Source organism: Meles meles, chromosome 20 (genome assembly GCF_922984935.1).
Source record: "Meles meles chromosome 20, mMelMel3.1 paternal haplotype, whole genome shotgun sequence".
Classification (NCBI taxonomy): Eukaryota; Metazoa; Chordata; class Mammalia; order Carnivora; family Mustelidae; genus Meles; species Meles meles.
The window spans coordinates 7,077,871-7,097,253 of NC_060085.1; the positions used below are offsets into that span (position 1 = coordinate 7,077,871).

At 44.5% G+C, this 19,383-nt stretch overlaps 1 long non-coding RNA gene and 1 pseudogene across 1 annotated transcript; one reads left to right on the top strand and one right to left on the bottom strand.

Annotated features, from left to right (window-relative positions):
* Positions 1 to 2,139: 2,139 nt before the first annotated feature.
* Positions 2,140 to 15,584, bottom strand: LOC123933098. The gene is made up of 3 exons (XR_006816515.1): positions 15,412 to 15,584; positions 5,316 to 5,397; positions 2,140 to 4,179 (listed from the first exon to the last, which is right to left on the bottom strand). It is a non-coding gene; the product is annotated as an uncharacterized LOC123933098 (long non-coding RNA).
* Positions 11,636 to 11,881, top strand: LOC123933329 (annotated as a pseudogene).
* Positions 15,585 to 19,383: the final 3,799 nt, after the last annotated feature.

Sequence of the window (19,383 nt, forward strand, 5' to 3'; positions counted from 1 at the left end):
CAGGCTAACTTGTTAGCCTGTAAGTAGGGGGAAATCTCAGATCTTTGAGTTCCTGACAATGTCTGTTCTTAGGATAAACGTTGAAGAAGTCTTATATCTGTAATGACTCATCCATACAATAAAATTATACACAATCAGAAAAGCTTTAACTGTCAAAAATGTTGACAACTGGTGAATCTAGGTGAAGGAATGGACTTTGGGAGAATTTTCCCAGCCAGTACGATAAGGCTACCATATCCTTGAAACAGTAACAAAAGGACAACATGAGAAAGAAAAACTGCAGGGCAATCTCATTCAAAGATGCAAAAATCCTAATATATTAGCAAACTAGGAAAAATGATGTGTCACTGATATGTGATGGTCAAGTTATTTAGGAATGCAAAGTTAATTTCACAGTGAAAGATCAATTAAAGTAATTTACCACATAAACATGTTAAAGATGTTACATATATTCATTCATTCATTCATTCATTCATTCATTCAACAAATACTTATTGAGTGCCTACCCTGTGTCCTACCATTGTTCTAGGAGTTTTGAAATACATCAGTGAACAAATATCATCATCTCAGGAGATGCTGAACAAACATTTGATAAAATTCAACATCTGTTCATGAGAAAGGACGCCAACCAACATCCTAGGAAAAAGAAACTTTCTTACCCTAATAAAGTTATCTACAAAAATGTTATAGAGAACGCCACGCTTAAAGATGAAATATGAAAAAAATGCCCTTTAAGATCAGGAAGAAGACAAGAGTACCTAGGACTGCTTCTAATCAATATGGCTCAAGTCCCAGCCAGAGAGAGTCAGGCAACAGACGCATAAGAAAGGTACACAAATTTAAAAGGAGCAGAGGAAATCTGCCTGTATTGGTACATATGATCATCTACAGAAAACATCAAAAGATCCACACATCAGTTATTCGAATAAGAGTATAGCAAGTCTGCTACAGGCCAAACTCAACATACAAAGAGAATTATAATCTATAAGGTCCAGCAAGATACACATACCCCTAGCCCTTCTCCAGAAACCTTACATCCTGGTTTAGTTTGAAGTACCCAAAGCCTATGAAAGAAAACCATTCAAGGTCTCACAGTAAGTCCAAAAAGACTTTTAAAGAACACAAGGAAAAGAACCAAATTAGGAAGTGTGGCACCGAAACTACTGAGTAAAAGGAGGAAGACTCTGAAAAGGATGACATCTCCAAGCTTAATAAATACCTCACCTGAATCCCAATAAAGGAGCTTATAAAGGGTCATACTCTTCGGTCATGCATCTACTCCAAAAAGGATTCATCAACTGAACTCACGCATCATTTGAGAAAAGATCATGCTGTTGTCCCCTACCAGGAATGCCACTATTGCAACGATGACTTCAGAGCTAAGTATTATGGACATATCCCACCACAACAGAGACCGTGGCTCAATTTATCAACATGAATGTACAGTGGAATCTCCTTTTATAACAGCTTTAGTGAAATATAGTTTACATACCATAAAACTCAACCTTTTTAAGTACATTCAAATGATTTTTAGTGAATGTAGTTGTGCAACAATCAGCACAAACCAGTTTTAGAACATTACTATCAACCCAACAAGATACTTCGTGCCTGTTTAATCAAGGTCCCACCCCCCAGGCGAGGCAAACATGAACCTACTCTCTCTATGGCTTTCCCTATTCTGGATATTTCATATAAATGAAATCATACAATATGTGGTCCTTTGTGACTGGTTTCTCTCACTGAGCATAATGTTTTCCAAGTTCATTCATGTTGTAGCATGTATCAGAACTTCATTTCTTTCTATTGGCAAATATTGCTTCGTATGGATAGCTAGATTTTGTTTACTTATTCTCCAATTGATGGACTTTCAGGGTTTCCTCTTTTCGGCATTATGAAACATGCTATGAACATTTGTGGGCAAGTCTTTGTGTGGAAGTATCTTTTTCTTTCTCTTGAAGGTCAAATGGCAAATTTGTTTTAAGAAATTGCCAAAGTTCAGGATACCTGGGTGGCTCAGAAGGTTGGGTGTCTGCCTTCGGCTCAGGTCATGATCTCAGGGTCCAGGGATTGAGCCCCGCATCAGGCTCCTTGCTTGGTGGGGAGTCTGCTTCTCCCTCTTTCTCCCCACTGTTCCCCTGCTTGTGCTCCCTTGCTCTCTTTGTCCAATAAATAAACAAATAAATAATTAAAGAATCTTTAAAAAAAAAGAAATTGCCAAACTTCTTCAAAATGAACACACATCACTTTACAATCCCACTAGCAACACATGTTCCCTGAATGCTGGAGGCTGCTTTTTTCTGATCCCTCTTTTCCCTCAAGACCCACGTTTGTCAATATAGATGGTTATTTTAGATACTAGGAAACCAATGCCCACCCATTTCATATGTTTAAGAAAATAATATTTTAAATATGTATGTATCAAATGTATAAAACTTTACCGAAAGACATTAGAGAATGACTAAATAAATGAAGTTATTGAGTTTAAGGTCTGAAAGACTTAACAACAATTCTACCAGTACTGATCTAATGAGATGCCAGACATGATACCAATATGACTTTTTGTGGAATTGTGCAAGCTTACTGTAAAATACGTATGAAGAAATGAAAGGCACAGAAGAGAGAAGCTATCTTGAAGAACAGGTTGTAGGGATCTCTTAGATGTTACAAAATAGTGTAAAGTTATTAAAGATGGTGCTGGATTGATACAGGATTAACAAATTTGATTATAATAGAATGGGAGGCCCAGAAACATAAAAACATGCACACAGAAACTTCAAATGGGAGCTTTCAGATTAGAGTTCTAGGAAAACTGGTTATCTACCAGGAAGGAAATTAAATTGGACCCCTCCTGACACCACATATTTAAAAAATCATTAATGGATAGGAGAAAATGTTGGGAGACATTTCAGAAGGATTTCTTAGAAACATTTTAGATGACAAGAGAATAGAACATATTTATGACTGTCTGTTGTTGTCCCAACATAATCCGCCAAAGACCACCAGGGACAAAACCTAGAGTCTAACAAAGTCCAGCTTATTGGCTCCTTGCAACAAGGGGGACCACACACCTAAGGAACCATGGGTGTCCTACCAAAGAACTATGGATATTATAAAATCTGGGGGAAGGAGAAAATTCAGGTGAAATTTAAATGAAGTTGTATTTTGGTAGGCTCAAAAGAAAGTGACATTGTTGAGTTAAAATACATCGAACAGAAACAGTATTTAGAATTAAACCAAAATTAAAAAATACCTTAGGTCGAAACCCATGTAATGTAGCTAGAGGGATATGTAGGGGATCTCTATGGGTGCTTTTATTCACAAGCATGATCTGAAAACTAAGGCGTTAGATTTCCATTTTGAGGAGAAGACCCTGCTGAAAGCAATTCTGTATTTATAACACTCATAAGGTTTCTCTCCCACTCTGTATTTCTTTATGCAGGAACTGAAGTCCCCGGGGAAGGCTTTCTCAGATGAACGATATGCACAGAGTTGCTCACATGTGAGACCAACGGGGGCTTTCCCAGGTGCTTCCAATCCCAGGGCTTCTCTCCACCGTGAGTACTCACGTTTCCTCCGGGGTGGGTGACTACTCAAGTTACTACCGTAGCTGCACTGGTCAATCTTCCCTGCATGTACCCTCTTGTGATCAGTCAGGTTAGGGCTCCTATTGAAGGCTTTTCCACGGTTACTGCAATGGTAAAGCTTCTCCCCATTATGGGTTCCCTTGTGTGCCATCAGATGGAATTTCCTGCTAAAGGCTTCGTGACGATCATCACACAGATAGTCCCTCCCTGGTGTGCACTCTCTTAGGCACGGTCAGGTTCCTGCTCCCGATGAAGTCTTTCCGCAGTCCTTGCATTTATACAGCTTCTCCCAATTGTGTCTCCTCTCCCACGCTGGTTAAACTCACAGGGTTTCTCTCCAGCGTGGAATCGCACGTGTGTCATAAAGGATGGGTGATGACCAGAAGCTTTCCCACGCACAGGGTTTCTGGCCAGCCTAAGAGCACACTTGGGTCTGAAGGGATGAAGGACAACTAGACACTCTCCCACATTCTTTACATTCATTTCACTTCTCTCCTGTGTAACTTCTCTTGGGCCAAACAAGGTTAGAATTCCTTCTGATGGCTTTTCCACATAGATTGTATTCATGGGGTTTCTCTCCAGCTCGATTTAGTGCCTGTTGGTTAAGGGATAAGTGATAACTAAAGGCTTTCTCACTTTCACTGAACTCATGGGGATTCCTCCCCCACCATAGAAAGTCTGCACTAGGGACTCCTGGGTGGCTCCATTGGTTAAGCGGCTGCCTTAGGCTCAGGTCATCATTCCAAGGTCCTAGGATCGAGCCCCGCACTGGGCTCCTTGCTCAGTGGGGAGCCTGTTTCTTCTACCTCTCCCTGCTGCTTCCCCTTGTGCTCTAGCTCTCCAACAAATAAATATAATCTTTTTTTAAAGAATTTTATTTATTTATTTGACAGACAGAGGTCACAAGTGGGCAGAGAGGCAGGCAGAGGAAGGAGGGAAGCAGGCTCCCCGCTGAGCCCAGAGAGCCCGATTTGGGACTCGATCCCAGGACCCTGAGATCATGACCTGAGCCGAAGGCACTGAGCCCACTGAGCCACTCAGGAGCCCCTCAAATAAATAAAATCTTAAAAAAAAAAAAGTCTGCAGGGGCGCCTGGGTGGCTCAGTGGGTTAAGCGTCTGCCTTCGGCTCAGGTCATGATCTCAGGATCCTCAGATCAAGCCCCACATTGGGCTCTCTGCTCAGCAGAGAGCCTGCTTCCCTCCCTTTCTCTCTCTGCCTGCCTCTCTGCCTACTTGTGATCTCTCTCTCTCTCTCTCTGTCAAATGAATAAATGAAACAAAAGTCCGCACTATAAAAAAAAACAAATTGCTACTTGAGAAGTTGCTACCATTTTCAGAGCACGTGCACCACTTCTGCCCTGAGTTCTTTCTAAGTTTAAGGCGAATGCTCTGCCTCAAGGGCCCATCATATAGTCATGACATTCATAAAGCTGCTTATGTATTTTTTTCTTGAAAATTACTTCAACAAAAACTGATTTCTACGTCAACATTCACTAAGTCATATTTATGGATCTGCTTACTTATGGCAACTCTCCATAAACAAATACTGAAACTGGTTTAGAATGTTCCCCAAATTCATGATACTCAGAGACTCTCTCCTGAGAAACAACTTCTTTTGGGTGAAGGTCACTGGACCCAAGTGTTTCCCCATGGTGGCTGCGTTCTTCTATGACACAGTAATCCCAGACTCCTACTGCAGAGAACCAGCAATGTGCCCTCATGAACCTTACCATTTTCCTGATAGTGGATGTTTTTTCCAAACTTTACTCTGCTTTGCAGTGGTCTTTTTGGTTTTCAGTTGAAACTTTTAATCTGAAATTAATGGGAGAGAGGAGGAGAAATAAATGATTTCTTAGAGAAATAAACGATGAGATAAAGATAATTAAAAACAAAAACAAAGAGCCAGGCCCATGTAGCTTTTTTTCATAAACAAACTCTAAATATGAGAGTCTCTAAGCAGGAAAGAATGCCCCAGCAGCTGGACAGACTTTCAGCAATATGAAGAATTTAATAATTTTTATTTTATTTATTATTATTTTTCGAGAATTTATTTATTTATTCATGACAGACAGACAGACAGAGAGAGAGGCAGAGGGAGAAGCAAGGAGCCCAATGTTGGACTCAATCCTAGGACCCTGGGATCATGATCTGAGCTGAAGGCAGACACTTAACCGACTGAGCCACCCAGGTGCCCAGCAATATGAGGAATTTGACAGTGACGGGAACAAGGGATAAAAATGCTAAGAAATGATTTTGTTAAGAATGAGACAGCTGGGAGCCTGGGTGGCTCAGTGGGATGGGCCGCTGCCTTCGGCTTGGGTCATGATCTCAGGGTCCTGGGATCGAGTCCCACATCAGGCTCTCTGCTCGGCGGAGAGCCTGCTTCCCTCTCTCCCTCTCTCTCTCTTCCTGCCTCTCTGTCTACTTGTGATCTCTCTCTGTCAAATGAATAAATAAAATCTTAAAAAAAAAAAAGAATAAGACAGCGGCTAACAGTCTGAGAGAGGGCACTGTCAAAGTTTGAGGACAGTAGAAAAATGAATAAACAAACAGGTGGGGCCATGGTCCAATATTTATAAAGGTGGAAATGTTCAGAAAAAAGGAAGCAAGATAGAGCTTTCTCTGCGAGCAAAAGAAAGTTGGGGAGAAAAGGAAGAAGGAGAGGAAGGGAAGCCAAACCTTCAAGAAACTCATCCCAAGCGGCCTGAGATGATTTCTCAGACGAGATAACATTTTAGACACTGTGGTAGTACCACGTGGTGGAAGATGCTAGCGACACTGGTGGCGAGCACAGCGCAACATAAAAACTTGTCAAATCCCTATTTGTACACCTGAACTAATGGAACACTGTGCAACTATAGCTCAATTTTTTTAAAAGATTTTATTTATTTATTTGACAGAGAGAGATCACAAGTAGGCAGAGAGGCAGGCAGAGAGAGAGGGAAGCAGGCTCCCTGCTGAGCAGAGAGCCTGATGTGGGACTCGATCCCAGGACCCTGAGATCATGACCTGAGCCGAAGGCAGAGGCTTTAACCCACTGAGCCACCCAGGCACCCTGAGTATACCTCAATTTTTTAAAAATCATGGCATTTTAGAAATTCCCTGAATGTTGTTCCTTTCACCTGGGGCTCACCTGCACTAGTTTTTTGGGGAATCAGAACTCTCCCTTCCTTGGTCCCCTGCTCCTCCTGCTCCACCTGGGTGAGCAGGTTGGGTTTATGGAAATGACACCTATACACAGGGAAAGATGCATCAGGGGGATGTGCAGGGATGAAAAGGCAACCTCCCCTCAGAGTGGGGCCAACACCTTCAGAGGTTGGACATGTGTGACCCCATGAGCAATGAGGTGATGGTACCCAGGACCCAAACAAACTACCCCACATCATGCCCTATAGGGATGGGGGACCCTCAGTCCCCAGCTCAGAGACACACTTCAGGAACACCAAAGCTTCTAATCATGAAGCAAACAGAGTCGGCATAATAGATGAATCTTCATTCTCAAGGGGAAGATGCTAGACTGGGGATGAATGGCTAGAGCCCGGAGTTAGCCACCTGCTTTTGTAAATAAACTTTTAGCAGGACACAACTCTTTTTTGTTTACGGACCATACTATTCCGGGCACTATATTAGCAATACTGTGCAGTTGCCCCAGAAACTCTACAGCCCACAATACCGAAAACATCTCCTCTCTGGCCTCTAAAGTGTGGCCATTCCTGTTCTACACTGTCGCTCCTCAAGAGCGGGCCACATCTCCTTCTTCACTACTCTTTTTTTTTTAAGGTTTTATTTATTTATTTGACAGAGCGAGATCACAAGTAGGCAGAGAGGCAGGCAGAGAGAGTGAGAGGGAAGCAGGCTCCCTGCAGAGCAGAGAGCCCTATGCGGGACTCGATCCCAGGACCCTAAGATCATGACCTGAGCCGAAGGCAGAGGCTTTAACCCACTGAGCCACCCAGGCGCCCTTCTTCACTACTCTTTACCCAAGACCAAGAACAGTTCCCGGAATGTAACAGGTGCTTAAGAAATACTTGCAGCAGAAATCTACCAACGAAGAGATAAAAGCATGACTGAGGCCAGGTTCCCGTAGTTCTCTAGTACAGAATTTTCTGAGCAGGCTCCAGGGGCGCCCACACCTGGGAGAAGTCCACCACCACTTCCTCAAAGGTCACTGAATCCTGAAACGTCACACACATTCAGGTTCAGCCAAAGCTCATCTCAATCAGGGTCCCAGGAAGGCGAGGTGTGAGGAGGATGGCACCACAAGAACAAGGAGGGGGAAATTCAGATGCGGAGGGGAAGGGGCTCCTCACTTCATCTCTCTCCATTCACACATCCTCAGCGGTCTAGCTCAGAGATTATTGGCTCTGCCACAAAGTGGCTGAACTTTTCTCTCTGCAATTACTCTGTGAACCCATCCGGCCTGGGTCCCTAGGTGAGATGCCACACAGCCCTGGGCGCATGGAGGCCTGGGACAAATACATAGAGTAAGGAAATGAATGACGTCTCCATGAATTCCTGAGACGAAGTCATCTCATGGCCTTTCCTGGTTTTCCGCCCCAGCTCTGAAGTGACCACTGAGCTAATATGAACAAGGCACTGGAAAAAATTCACAAACACTGAGCATTCTCTGGGAAGTCCCTCAGCCACCATTCATGAGAGACTAAGGATCCTGAGGAAGTGCAGAGACAAGTCCTGGTCAGATTGGAAGGCTCTGGGCCACCCGAAAGCGACACAGCTAACCTCAGGGAGGGAGAAGTCACATTGGAAAAAGGGGGATTAATGATTATCTGCGATCAGATTGTCGGCAACCCTGGAGCCATCACTCCTGCCTCCACATTCCCTTCCTGGGGACAGGCACTCATGAGCAGGCACAGCTAGAGGACAAGAGGGTGGATATGGGAGGCAGGATATGCCCTAGACTCCAGCCGGCACATGCCTGGAAGCTGTGTCCCAGGACCCAGGACCCCGGACCCCACGTGAAGACAAAGCAAATGCCTGCGTGCACACAGGTTTCCTAAAAGGCCACGGGGAGTCCTGTCTCTCACAGCCAGGAAAGAGGCCTCTGGGCCTTGCTGCTCGCGAGGAAGACTAGCAAACTCCCGTGGCTGTTGAGGGTACTCAAGTTCAAAGAGGTTTAGCAAGTCAATTGCCCAAGTTTATGAAAAGAATACAAGGTATAATGTATTATTCCCCAAACATCTCAAACCCAGGCACCAACCCTGGTGCAAGCAGACCAGGAAGGTTTCTGGGGCTCCATTCCCACCTTGTCTGAGCCTTTGGAAGTCCTGGAGGAAGAGGCCAGGGCATGATCTTGCTCCAGACAGGTGCGCAACAAGGAAGAAAGCCCATGCGGGTGTGGCTGGAGTTGGTGTGACCTGGGTGTCTGGAGAAGAAAGTGATGGGAGAGGGTGGCAGAGGCGCCAGGAGCCAGGTCAAGATCAGGGCAAACAAGCCTAGATCTAATCTGAATTTATACCTTCTGACTGGCAGCTTGGCAGAAGTTTTATGAGTTTTCTATTCCTATTTGTATTTTTTTAAGATTTTATTTATTTATGTGACAGAGAGAGAGATCACATGGAGGCAGGGAGGCAGGTAGAGAGAGAGGAGGAAGCAGGCTCCCCGCTGAGCAGAGAGCCTGATGCGGGGCTCGATCCCAGGACCCTGAGATCACGACCTGAGCCGAAGGCAGAGGCTTAACCCACTGAGCCACCCAGGCGCCCCTATTCCTATTTGTATTTTTAAAGATCAAACTGGCTGCTGTTCACAGGACAGAAGAGGGGAAGGCCAGGGTAGAAGCAGGGGTGGGTGGTGAGGGGCAACAGCAGGGTCCAGGTGAGAATGGGGACTCCTTGGGGAGGGAGGAGCAGAAGAGATGACTGTATACATGTGGGAGGAATATCAAAAGATTGGCTAGGGACATACACTAGGATGAAAAGGGAGCTGGGGGAAAGATGCAGCCAGTGAGAGAACTTAGAGAAACCACAGAAGGATCCAGTCTTTATACGGACAGTGCTAAGCTTCACACCCAAACCCTGTGCTTCTAGAAAATTCTGATGGGTAAGAAATCCCCAACACTTTTGTGTTCTGGAAAATGTCTGAATGCAATGAAACACCTTTCCCTATATGATTTTGATAAAACAGAAGGATGACCCCTTGTTTACCTATGACGAGGCCAGGCACAGACTATCCAAATTCCCATTTTTTTTTAATTTCTTTTCAGTGTTCCAGAATCCATTGTTTTTGCACCACACCCAGTGCTCCATGCAATATATACCCTCCCTAATACCCACCACCAGGCTCTCCCAACCCCCCTCCCCTTGCCCCTCCAAAACCTTCAGTTTGTTTCTCAAGCGTCCACAGTCTCTCGTGGTTCGTCATTTTTGTCTCCTGAATGAGTAGCTGAACTGTTTGTCTCCACTGAACTACCTAGATAAGATAGCTTTGAATTTAATTTGATTTCACTACATTTCAGTCAAGTTTTTCTCCTCCCCACAACCTACCCCGAGCGTGGGGACACAGAACAACCCTCTCTACCAGCCCCTCCGTGACAACCCGCTGACCTCCCAGACCAAAAATCCTCTCACCCCACCCACTCATCCGACTTCCCAGCTTGTAAACTCTTTCTTATAAAAGTTTAGCCCCAGACTTTAGGTACAGCAATAGTCTCTCCTTACAGTACCGATAAACTGGGTAGGTAGTGGCATGATAAACCCGAGAGGGAAAGAATACGAGACAAATTTGTTCAAGGTGAGGCTTTACAGGGAAAAAATATACATATTGTATAATATGTGAAAATTGATATATCATACATAATACATATATCATATATAATATACTTCATAACTGTACACAGCACAACACACTTTACATACAGCACCTTACTGCTGTAATAGTAATATTAATTAATACCCCACTGAATTAAACAGGGTATATAGTGACAGAGAGCCCACACCCTAGGGATACATCTATCCATCTGACTCCTGCCTCCCCACATCGAAGCTAGAGGCTGGAGCTAGAGGGTTCAAGAGAAGGGAAATTTCCTTCTGGGACAGGGTCACTTCCACAAGGTTGCTTCCCCCTTAGAGGAGTTTGATAGGGCAGAGGATTTGGGTGGGGTGTTGGGGCTTTGGGGAGGATCTTTTGGCAAGAGGCCTATCAGGGCCTGTTTTTAAGCTTGTGAGAATAATGTGGGTTAGCAGGAATAATTTCAAAACCAGCAGGCTGAGGCGGGGTTCCAAGTTCAAGCTTCCTCAGCACTGGATAGAAAACGTGTCTTAGCCAAAGATGCCAAAGGATGACTAGAGGCCATTGGTAGTTGGGAGTGTGCTGGGGATATTGGAATTTACATCTACAAAATTTTAAATACTCCTGTCCTTAAACCAGTAACTCATAGGATTGTAGCCAAGAGAAATCCCGGTGTCTGTGTAGACAGACAGATAGGTAGAGAGATAGCTTGTCTACTACAAACTGTTTATCATAGGTAAGAACTGAAACTAATCAAAATAGACATTACAGCATTAATTATCAAGTATCATACTATGGGATATGATTATGGTGTTAATTTTTTTAAGATTTTATTTGTTTATTTGAGAGAGAAAGAGTACACAAGCAGGCAGAGGGGCAGAGGGAGAAGGAGAAGCAGACTCCTTGCTGAGCAGGGAGCCAGATGTGGGGCTCAATCCTAGGACCCCACGATCATGACCTGAGTGGAAGGCACTTAACTGACTGAGCCACCCAGGCACCCTGATTATGGTGTTTAAAAGAAAGACTGACATAGATCTTAAGATAAAGTATAACTACATTTATATGATTTATAAAATATATATATATATGTACCTGCATTAAAAATGACTGTTAGGGGTGCCTGGGTGGCTCAGTAGGTTAAGCCTCTGCCTCAGGCTCAGGTCACGTTCCCAGGGTTCTGGTAACAAGACCCGCATCCGGCTCTCTGCTGAGCAGGGAGCCTGCTTCCCCCTCTCTCTCTCTGCCGGCTTGTGATCTCTGGCTGTCAAATAAATAAATAAATATCTTTTTTTAAAAAAGACTGTTAAGCTTTGCGCAGTGGCAGTATCGTAGCCAATGAGGTTTATCCGAGGCGCGATTATTGCTAATTAAAAAAGACTGTTAGGCAAAGGATTTGAACAGAAAGTTCCCCAAAGACATACAGATGGCCAGTAAGCACGTGACAAGATGTTCATCATCACTCATCACTAGGGAAATACAAATCAAAACCATGAGATGCCACTTCATATCCATTAGGATGGCTATTATCGAAACAATAAAAATAACAAGTGTTGGTGAGGATTTGGAGAAATTCGAACCTTGCTCATTGCCGAGGGGATTATGAAACAGTGCAGCCCCGTAGAGAACAGTATGGTGGTTCCTCAAAAAGCGTACACAGAAGAAAAAAAAAAAGCATACACAGAATTACTGCATAATTCAGCAATTCCATTTCTGAGTATATGCCCAAAAGAACTGAAAGCAGAAACTTGACCTGGTATTTGTAAATGAACGTTGATAGCACGATTCACACAATCCAAATATCATCAACAGATGAATGGAGAAACAAAATGTACATTAACATTTTAACTATAGTTTTCTGAATTCTTTGAATGTTAAACAAGAAAAACAACATACCCATGCATCACTGGTGTAATCAAGAAAAATTAAACAGACAAGTACAAACAAAAATAATGCACGTAGCTGAGTCATCACCTCCGCCCACAGGTAATCTCACTGATCCAAGTGCCTTTTCCCATCTCACCTCCACACACACCAGATGCCTTCCATTTGGAGCCCTGCCAACAGCGTACTTTAGACCCACTCGTTACTGACTACAGATTCATATTTCATCTATTTCCCATCTTTCTCTCCAACCAAAGGAAGAGCTTTTTTTTTTTCTAAGATTTATCTATTTATTTGAGTGAGACAAAGGGAGAGGGAGAGAAAGAATTTCAGGCAGACTCCCCACTGAGTATGGAGCCCAACACAGGGCTGGATCTCAAATCCTGAGCCAAAATTAAGAGTTGGATGCTCAACCAACTAAGGCATCCTGGTGACCCGGGAAGAGCTTTTTAAATCAAACATCTACAGCCTTTTGAAATGCATCCACATACAGTATCTTACATTCTTTAGATGGTGCACAGCATACATCATTGTGCATTATGAAGGCAGCATCATTTAACAGCATAGAATGTGCCCAAATTGTGGCTTTTATCACCTCCTGCCTGGAAAATTCCAACGTTTTACAGACTCGTTCCTTTGCTCTCTTGTATCTCTATGCCTAATAGTTAATAATGTTCCCTGAGGTCAACACAACTCTACTAGGGAGGAAAAAAGCCTACAAATCCTATCTTGCCCCCTCCCAGTTTAGTTTAAGAACTTCTAGAATGTCTGCTGCATACAGCACACAGTTCAAATTCCAATCTCAGCAGGTGACCCCTTCCCACCTCTAGCCTTTCACACACCTGTCTTGTCCCTCCCTGGTGGAAATGCTTTGCTGAACGAGGACCAGGAGGACGACCAGGGCTCTTCTGGCATTAGTGCTCGGTTACTGGGACAATCTCCTGAGAGTCTGCAAACATAAGTCCACTCTCCCTTGGGTATCGGTGTAAATCACAACACCTCTGTGCTCCAAAACACCTTAAGCAAGAAACTAACATAAGAACAAGCACATGGTTTCTGGAAAAACTCAGTTCCCACCAGGCCATAGAAGAGACCCAGTCACGGGATTCCCAGAAACCGAACACTGACAGTAAAAAACAAACAAACAAACAAACAAAACAATTTAAGTCAAGGAGGCACCAAATAATAATGGTTATAAGAAAGGAAAATAAGGAGCCCAACTCATTCATGAGCGTAAGTGCGAACAGCAGAAAGAAGGTATTAACACACTGAATGTACCAGTGAGTAGGAGAATCTAAGACAAGCACACAGGGATTCGAGTTAGGGTTAGTGTCTTTATGAAAACATTTAATAGAATTCACTACATTTGCAGACTGGAGAGAAATCATATGATTCTCTAAATACATTCAGTAGAAGTATTTGATAAAATCATTATTCCATGGCTTCAGGGAAAAAAATTAAAGAAGAAGGGAACATCTTGGGGTGCCTGGGTGGCTCAGTCATTAAGCATCTGCCTTCGGCTCAGGTCATGATCCCAGGGTCCTGGGATCGAGCCCCACATTGGGCTCCCTGCTCTGCGGGGAGCCTGCTTCTCCCTCTCCTAATCCCCCCTGCTTGTGTTTCCTTTCTCGCTGCGTCTCTGTCAAATGAATAAATAAAATCTTTTTTTTTTTTTTTAAAAAGGGAACATCTTTATCACAAAACGGTTTTTTTACGGCATCTGGGTGGCTCAGTTGGTTAAGCAACTGCCTTCGGCTCAGGTCATAGTCCTGGAGTCCGGGGATTGAGTCCCACACACATGGGGTTCCCAGCTCCATGGGCAGTCTGCTTCTCCCTCTGACCTTCTCCCCTCTCATGCTCTCTCTCAATCTGTCTCTGTCTCTAATAAATAGGTAAAATCTTTAATTTTTTTTTAAACCTACACCTTCCAGAATTCAGTAATTAGACTGAGGTTATAAAAGAGAAGAATGCCTGTTTTTAGGAGATCTATGCACACTGAGGTCTTCAGAAGGGTTATGATTTCTGCAACTTACTCTCAAATGATCCATCAAAAATAGTAATTATTATATGTATACCGAAAGAGACCAGAAATGTGGCAAAACATTAACAAATGCTGAATCTAGACAAAGAGAAAATGGGATTTCACTGTACTATTCTTGCAATGTTTTCTCCTATAAGCTTCAAGAGGTTTCCAAACAAAACATTTTATTTTTAAAAAGGGAAATATAGGGGCATCTGGGTGGCTCAGTTAAGCACCTGCCTTCAGCTCAGTTTATGATCCTGGGGTGCTGGGATCAAGCCCCACATCTGGCTCCCTGCTTAGCGGGGAGCCTGCTTCTCCCTCTCCCTCTGCTGCTCCCCCTGCTTGTGCTCTCTCGCTGTCAAATAAATAAATAAAATCTTAAGGAATAATAAATTTCCCATAGTCCTAGTACCTGATGTTGGGAGAGCTCCTTCCTCCCCTTTTCCTGGAGATCCCCGTGGTTTTAACTCACACAGTTTCATGCATTTCACTTATACTTCAGACTTCATTAGGCTTTAGCCGCAAATACATGCCACCAAAATCCGTTTTGATAATATCGAGAGCAAGAGACCCCCACGTTTTAAAACTTGGGAAGTACAGAGCGGAACCACCTCTCTTTAATTGTAAGGCTTGTCATTTACATTTTCATTCGCGCTGTTTCCTTCCCTCTTCCTGATGACACGTATGTACCGGCACTCACGCTAGAATCCTGCGGAAGCATTTTCCAAAATGAATTTAATCAAACGTTTTTAATCGAAAAAAGTTTTAAGATCTCACCTCAACCATTTCTCACAAAAGTCGCAAAAGTAAAATTCTCTTGTGTGACGAAAGCAGAAAGGGACCTCCCTGATGTAAATGTCACCGAGGTCTCTTAACCCCCAAAGCCAACGACACCCCAGTTCGGAAAAACCAAAGGACCCAGACAGGCGACCAACTGCCCTTGCTCTCCCAGCCCGCGAGACTGAAGCCACGCCCCCCGCCGAGACCACGGCCCCGCGGCCCCGCCCACAGCCCCTTCTGTCCATCCTAAGACCCCGCCCCCCAAAGCCCCGTCCGGAGCCCCATTTGTCCATCCTCACCGAAGCCACGCCTTCCCAGGGCCCCGCCTCCTCAGCTTCGTCAAGACCCTGCCCGCCCCCCAGAGGCTCTTTTCCCCAGCTCCCGCCCGGACCTCGCACCTGCAGCCACTCTTCTGTGCTGGGAAGCGAATAACGAGAAAAACCGTGATGCCGTTAGAGGCAAGATGGCGGCCTCTCGGGGGACGCGCACCCCACTTCCGGTCTCGAGGTTTGGGAAGTAGAAGGCTCCCACGGGGCCCAGGAGCGCTGAGACAGCGGGAGGGGCGGTGGCCGCGTCCACTCGGGGGACGCGCACCCCACTTCCGGTCTCGGGGTTTGGGAAGTAGCCACGGGGCCCAGGAGCGCTGAGACAGCGGGAGGGGCGGTGGCCGCGTCCTCAGGCCTCCACAGAGAAGTCCTCTCGTCGCCCAAGGTACTGCAGCTGGGCCCGCCGGATCCACTCCACAGACCCTGGGCGGAAGCCAGGCGCCCGGGCTGGGGGCGGGACCTGAGCCTGTTGGGCGGAGCCTCGTGCCCGCCCGTCCGTGACTGGCCAGACTGCTCCCTCGCTGAGTTCTGGGGCGAGCTGCAAGGATGTGCTGCGAAGCTTGGAGACGCTTTGTTATGCAGCAGTACTAACTGATACCTCCCTCCTCACTATTCTTTTTTTTTTTTTTTTTTTTTATTGACAGAGATCACAAGTAGGCAGAGAGGCAGGCGGGTGGGGGGGGGAAGCAGCCTCCCTGCTGAGCAGAGAACCTGTTGCTGGGCTCATCCCAGGACCCTGAAATATACTAGAAATATTCCAATGTGGCACTGACCTGCATGTGTTCTTGTTCGTTCTACCATCTGTCCTCCTCCCCAGTAGAAGGAAAAGCTCTGTGAAGGTGTGAGCAAGTTAATGAATGAAAGGAAAAGCATTATTAAGGGACATGACGGTAACCACATAAAACTAAAACAGCAATCAAACTACATAAAAGATATACACAAGGGGCACCTGGGTGGCTCAGTGGGTTAAGTCTCTGCCTTCGCCTCAGGTTATGATCCCAGGGTCCTGAGATTGAGCCCCACATTGGGCTCTCTGCTCCGTGGGGAGCCTGCTTCCTCCTCTCTCTCTCTGCCTGCCTCTCTGCCTACTTGTGATCTCTCTCTCTCTGTCAAATAAATAAAATCTTTTAAAAAAAAAAAGATATACACAAGCTCATACCTAAGGAAAGACTAAACATCATTTACTGTTTGTCATATAAAAACAGAAAGGTTTTAGGGGCGCCTGGGTGGCTCAGTGGGTTAAAACCTCTGCCTTCAGCTCAGGTCATGATCTCAGGGTCCGAGATCGAGCCCCGCATCGGCCTCTCTGCTCCACCGAGAGCCTGCTTCCCCCTCTCAGTCGGTCTGCCTCTCTGCCTCCTTGTGATCTTTTTAAGCCATTTCAAAAAAATAATACGATAAAGTGTTGACCTTAAAAACAAAAGTTATTTTACCAGGAAAAGCAGGTTTATTGAGAAACAGCCAAGAGTTAAAATTTGGGACAAGCAAACTATGGCAAAACCATATGCTAGTCCAACAAAGGAGAGGCATGTTATTCACGGAAAAGACGGATAAGTTGGGAGGAGTTGTTTTGAACAAAAGTAAATTGGATTAAAGCAAGAGTTGAGAGTAATGAGTTTCTCATTGGCTAAGTTGCCTGAAGGATAGCTAATTTCTTGTAGGAGATACAAGGTACATCTTTTCCTTTTGGAGATAATCCAATAAATACTCATTCCTCTTACCTAGACTTTACAATTTGGACAGTTGGTTCACCTGTGGTTCACAAGAAGTGGTACAGCATGAGACCTACCCCTTCTGGCCTCCAGACTCCATTTTAGTGAGTTTTCCCTTTATTAATTTTCACAACAGGAAGCAAATTTATAGCTTAAATTTTATTTTATTTTATTTTCTAAAGATTTTATATTAAAGATTTTGTTTTTATTACTTTTTTTTAGAGAGGGAGAGACAGAATCTACTTCTAAATTCCATCAGGGGGATGCCTGGTGGCTTGGTCGGTTAAGCGTCTGCCTTTAGCTCTCGTCATGATCCTAGGGTCCTGGGACTGAGTCCCACATCAGGGTCGCTGCTCAGTGGGAAGCCTCCTTCTCCCTCTCCCTGCCACTCCTCCTGCATAATTATGCTCTCTCTCTCCCCCTGTCAAATAAATAAATACTATCTTTAAAAAAAAAAAAACTCAGCTCTTTAAAAAAAACTCCATCAGGTTTGGTGAACTTGGCAAACTTAACTTCCTTTGGCTGTACTATCTGATGAGAACAAAGGCAAGAGAAATGTAGCTGTAATTAAGTCTCCTTACAACTTGCAGCCCACTGATAAATCCCCAAGATATGTGGAATGCAATATTCCTCAAGGAAGTCATGGCTACTTTACTGTTGATATTTCATTAAAGACTAAAAGCAATGTTACCTTAATAGCCAGCCCTCCAAGGTCCTGGAGACCTTGCTTTTAACGTGCACAAATTCCTTAGAGACATACTATCCCTAACCTCCACTAACCAAAAAGTATACAATCAGTTACTCCTCACAATCACATTGTGGCTCTTTCTGACCATAGGTCCCCATGCTGTGATAAAAGCACCTTTTGCACCAAAAATATCTCAAGAATTCTTTCTCTTTTTTCAAGGTGTTATTTATTTGAGAGAGAGCCAAGAGAGAGCACAGAGAGTGAGAGTTGAAGGAAGTAGCAGGCTCCCTGCTGAGCAGAGGGCTTGATGCAGAGCTCAACCCCAGGACCCCAAGATAATGACCTGAGCCCAAGCAGACACTTATCTGACTGAGCCACCCAGGCACCCCATCAAGAATTCTTCTTTAATCATTAGCTCACTGGTCCACATCACTATTCCTGAAAGCCTGCTGCTTCAATGTCAAAGAGAGCAAGACTCTAGAAACTACAGTCAGCTAGCAAGTTTTACATAATGCAGTAGAATTACAGGAGTGGTATCCCATCACCTCTGCCATATTCTCTTGGTTAGAAAGAAATATGATGGTGCAAATGTACTCCCACACAGTATGAGCATTACTGTTCTGCATCCTCATCCATACTTGGTATTGTCAGCCTGTATATCTTTTTAAGATTTTATTTACTTATTTATTTGTCTGACAGAGAGAGAGAGAGCCAAAGAGGGCACAACGGGGGGAGCTGCAGGAAGAGTGAAAAGCAGGCTCCCTGCTGAGCAAGGGCCCTGGGGTCAGGACCTGAGCTGAAGGCTGCTGAAGCCACCCAGGCATCCCAGCCTGTAATTTTCAACACTCTATTCGGTGTGTACTAGCATCTCTGGGTGGTTTTATTCCCATTTCATTGATCACTGAAACTAAGCATTTTTTTCATGTGTTTATTGTTTGGAAACCTTTTTTTGGGAACTGCCCACTCAAGGCTCTTGTCCATTTTTCTTCTGGAACTTTTGGTTTTTTCTTTGATAATGTAGAAGTTATTCTGCACAGCAATCCTTTTCAAATACATATGTTAAATATATCTTATCCCTCATTACAGCTTACTTTTCCTTTCTTAATGGTGCCTTTTTGAAAAGATCTATTTATTTGAGTGAGAGAGCACGCATGCAGTGGGGAGGAACTGAAGGAGAGGGAGATCTTAAGCAGACTCCAGCCTGAGTCCGTGGAGCCTGACATAAGGCACCATCTCAAGACTCTGAGATCATGATTGGAGTCAAAATCAAGAGTCAGATGTGCTACTGCCCCTCGGAACAATTTGTTGCTTAAACTATAGCCCCTGGAGGATTTTACTAGTTGCCAAGAACGTTTAGATAATGGCCTTAAGAAAAACATGTATTGGCAACAGGTCTTTGGGGAGAAGGATGATATATGACCGTGAAGCTGGGCAGCTGGGGATGCCCGGCTCGCTCAGGGCAGAACGCCGCCCCTTTCCAGAAGCCGGGCAGCCGGGAAGGCCTGGTCTGCTCAGGGTGGAATGAAATACCGCCTGCTTCCCTTTTCCGTTGTCGCTCGTTTCTCTTTCCAGAAGCGCCCGTTGTCTTTTAGATGGGTCCTTTGAATGTGCTTGGTTAACTATAAACTTTATCCTCCTTCTTGC